We start from the raw sequence: 4,702 nt of genomic DNA, 5'->3' as shown, positions 1-4,702 counted from the left end.
GAGCGCCGCTCCTCGCGCCTCTCGCAGCGCGGGCGACCGCACCCGCTCCCCGCCCCGCCCCTCTGCGCGGCGCCGCCACCTCACGCGGCGGGCGCAGCCGTTAACCGCCCGCGGAACGGTTGGGCTCGCGCCGCTGGGACGGAGCGCGCGGAGGGAGCCCGCCGGCCCCKGCCGCAGAAGGAAGGGAAGAGTAGCGGGGCGCTGCTTTGGCTTCAGCCGCCTTTGAACAYAGGCAAACGGGGCTCAGGGCCCTTAGACCCACCAGCAGCAGAGAGCCATTTCACCCCTTTAAATCCAAAATGCTTGGGTGATCTTTGCTCTTTTCAGGGGCATCGACTACAGGTACCCTACTGGCATATCACCGTGGGTTACTAGCTCCAGGCTTGGCAGTGGAATAACTAGCATGCTGAAGCAATCGAAGCCTGGGCTTGATTCCGCAGCTGATAYGGTCCTGTCTTCCAGGTAGCAACATCTCAGTGTCCATTAACAGGGTGATGCATATCATGTACCTGCATGTGTCTTTTTACTACATCAAGAGGAAGCCTGCATGAGATAAATTACTTTGATTATACTAGCAGGTGGTAGAGATCAAATAATCTTCTAGATGTTTCTAAAACAGCAAATGCACAAGTCTTGCATGGCACAGGCACTACCCTTTTTAGGTAAGGGCTCATACAGTCTTTCCTATCATACAGGATAGAATGAATTTAAAGAAGGTCCACTCGGGAAAAATATGCTAGAACCATTAAGACTCATTCTTGTCAATTATTATGACTGATATGCCATAATAAATCGATTCAGCTTTATGTATTTATTGTGCATACTTTTTGCGTTACAAATAGTCAACAAGAAAGGTCAGTGCCAGTTAAAGTACCAATTAATGTTTTTAACTGAAAATTAGTCTGCTCTAGCAATCAGCATGCKAGAAGTACCATGCAGGAGTACCATTATGGCAATCTCATTTCTTTTGTGCCCCTGAAAAGGCTGTTATTCGATCTGTGGGGACATACAGAGGTTTAGGCATTCGTTACCTCTTTTGCCTTCTCCCAGTTTCCCCATTCATTCTGTCGTAACAGACCTTAAGCAGTTTCAGGTCATTTCTCTTTCTATACTAGAGAGAACAGGGAAGAATCCTCTTTTTAAAGATGCTTTGAAGCACACATTATCTTCTTTAAAGACCAAGTCAATGGCTTTTAGGATGATTATTTGGGAGAAGGAAACAGCAGGAAGAAACAAAATAGGGCAGAACACATTACTGAATGTAAATATGTACATTCACAAGCTTACTTGTGACTCTGTGTCAAATCAAAGAGTTGYGAGATGAAGTCAGTAGACTGCAAAACATACAAGCAAGTRAGTAGGAGATAGACAGGGCGTTCTTAGAAACCGTACTGCTCCCGGAGTCCCAATYCCCTGCTGCAGGCGAGTTGCTGGAGRACTCTGTGAAGAGTGAAATAGTACAGCACAGCACYGTTGAAGAAGGTTGGAAGCTAGTTGCTTCTYGAACAAAAAGAAGAAAGGCCCCTAATCCTCCTGTAGACTTGGAGTTACAGCTGAAGAGCAGGTTTAGTGCACTCCRGGATGAGGAGAACCCAGACCTGGCCTCGAGGGAAGCAACTGGGCTGTCTGACCCTGTGCCTTGCATGACCACTYGGAAGAGRCGRYGAGTGGTTGTAGTGGGTGAGGGGGACATGCTGAGGGGGACAGAGGTGCCTGTCTGCCGACCTGACCCCTCCTCTAGAGAGGTTTGCTGGCTGCCTGGGGCGAGGATATGAGATGTGACTGAAAGGCTACCAAGGCTTGTCCGCTCATCAGACTACTACCCTCTGCTGCTCTTTCATGTGGCTGCTAACAATACAGAGAACAAACTAGAAACAATCAAAGAAGACTTCAAGGCCTTGGGCATGGTGGTCAAGGGTCTGGGAGCCCGAGTGGTATTCTCATCGGTCCTGCTGATTAGGGGGAGGCATGGGAGGAGGAGTAGGAAGATTTTCCAAATCAACAACTGGCTATGCCGCTGGTGTTGGCAACAGGGTTTTGGATTCTGTGACCGTGGAACAGGGTTTGAAGACCAACAACTGGTGGGGAGAGATGGGATTCACCTCACCAAGCAGGGCACATTTGCCTTTGCAAACAGGTTGGCCAGCCTAGTAAAGAGGGCTTTAAACTAGGAAGGAGGGGGAAGGGGGGGGTGTCAYAGAGACAGGATAGACAAYAAAACACAAGCTGGGTTGGGGGGCCTCCARCGGGTGCATGCAGCTGGGGATGTGTGTTTGGGACATGGTTATGRGCGACCCTCGTACACCCTTCCTGGGATACCTGCAGGCATGACCACCTCTCTGAAATGCCTGTGCACCAATGCACGCAGCATGGGGAACAAACAGGAGGAGCTGGAGATCTGTGTGTGATCACACGGCCATGATCTCATTGCAATCTCGGAGACATGGTGGGATAGCTCACATGACTGGAATGCTGCCATGGATGGATATGTGCTTTTTAGGAAGAATAGGCCAGGGGGGTGAGGTGGTGGAGTTGCTCTTTATGTGAGAGAGCAACTGGAACGCATCGAGCTCTGCCTAGGGGCAGRGGAGGAGGAGGAGGCAGCTGAGAGCTTATGGGTAAAGACCAAAGGGCAGGCAAACATGGGTGACACTGTTGTGGGTGTCTACTACAGGCCACCTGACCAGGAAGAAGAAGTTGATGAGGCCTTCTATAGACAGATGGAAGTAGCCTCACAATCACAGGCCCTGGTTCTCATGAGGGACTTCAACCACCCTGACATCTGCTGGAAGGACTACACAACAAGCCACAAACAGTCCAGGAGGCTCCTACAATGCATTGATGATAACTTCTTGTCACAAATGGTGGAGGAGCCTATGAGGAAGAGTGTCCTGATGGACCTTGTCCTTACCAACAGAAAGGGACTGGTTAGAGGTGGGAAGGTTGGGGGCAGTCTTGGCTGCAGTGACCATGAGATGCTGGAGTTCAGGACCCTGCAGGAAAGAAGTAAGGCAACAAGCAGGATTGCAACCCTGGACTTGAGGAGAGCAGACTTTGGGCTCTTCAGACACCTAATTGGTGGAATCTCATGGGTTAAGGTCCTACAAGGAAGGGAGGTCCAGGAGAGCTGGCTAATATTCAAGCATCACTTCCTACAAGCTCAAGAGCGGTGCATCCCTATGAGTAAGAAGTGCAGCAAAAGGGGCAGGAGACCTGCATGGGTGAGCAAGGAGCTCTTGGCCAAATTCAGACAGAAGAAGAAAATACACAGACTGTGGAAGAGGGGACAGGCTGCTTGGGAGAATTATAGGAATGCAGTCAGAGTATGTAGAGATGCAGTGAAGAAGGCTGGAATTGAGTCTGGCAAGGGATGTCAAGGACATGTCAAGGAAGGGCTTCTTCAAATACATCAGCAGCAAGAGGAGGACTAGGGAAAATGTGGGCCTACTACTGAATGGGGCGGGGGCCCTGGTGACAACGGATACAGAGAAGGCAGAATTACTGAATGCCTTCTTTGCTTCAGTCTGCACTGCTAAGGGCAGCCCTCAGGAATCCTGCAGCCTGGATGTGAGAGAGAAAGTCTGSAGAAGGGAAAACTTTCCTTTGGTTGAGGAGAAAAGGATTAGAGACCTTCTGGGCAGGCTAGACATCCACAAATCCATGGGTCCTGATGGGATGCACCCATGGGTACTGAGGGAGCTGGCAGATGTTGTTGCCAAGCCGCTYTCCATCATCTTTGAAAGGTCCTGGAGAACTGGAGAGGTGCCTGAGGAGTGGAAGGAAGCCAATGTCACTGCAGTCTTCAAGAAGGGCAAGAAGGAGGACCTAGGCAACTATAGGCCGGTCAGCCTCACCTCCATCCCTGGAAAGGTGATGGAACAGCTCATTCTGGATGTCATCTCCAAGCATATGGAGAAGAAGGTGATCGGGAGTAGTCAGCATGAATTCACCACGGGGAAATCCTGCTTAACCAACCTGATAGCCTTCTCTGATGGAATGACTGGCTGGGTAGATGAGGGGAGGGAGAGCAGTGGTTGTTGTGTACCTTGACTTCAGCAAGGCTTTTGACACTGTCTCCCATAACATCCTCCTAGGCAAGCTCAGGAAGTGTGGGTTAGACAAGTGGACAGTGAGGTGGATTGAGAACTGGCTGAAAGGCAGAGCCCAGAGGGTTGTCGTCAGCGGCGTGGAGTCCAGTTGGAGGCCTGTGGCTAGTGGCGTCCCCCAGGGCTCAGTACTGGGTCCCATCCTGTTCAACTTGTTCACCAATGACCTGGATGAGGGGACAGAGTACCTCCTCAGCAAGATTGGAGATGATACCAAGCTGGGAGGAGTGGCTGATACAGCTGAGGGCTGTGCTGCCATTCATTGAGACCTGGACAGGCTGGAGAGCTGGGCAGAGAGGAACCTCTTGAGGTTCAACAAGGGCAAGTGCAGAGTCCTGCACCTAGGGAAAAATAACCCTGTGCACCAGTACAAGCTGGGGGCTGACCTTGTGGAGAGCAGCTCTGCAGAGGAGGACCTGGGAGTACTGTTGGATGACAAGTTGACCATGAGCCAGCAATGTGCTCTTGTGGCCAAGAAGGCCAATGGTATCCCAGGGTGCATTAGGAAGAGTGTTGCCAGCAGGTCAAGGGAGGTGATCCTGCCCCTCTACTCAGCCCTGGGGAGGCCTCATCTCGAGTACTGCATCCAGTTCTGG

Source organism: Rhea americana, unplaced genomic scaffold (genome assembly GCF_003343005.1).
Source record: "Rhea americana isolate MKP2758 unplaced genomic scaffold, rheAme1 scaffold_43, whole genome shotgun sequence".
Classification (NCBI taxonomy): domain Eukaryota; kingdom Metazoa; phylum Chordata; class Aves; order Rheiformes; family Rheidae; genus Rhea; species Rhea americana.
The sequence above is the reverse complement of the archived record's forward strand: the minus strand, read 5'-3'. Positions refer to the sequence as shown.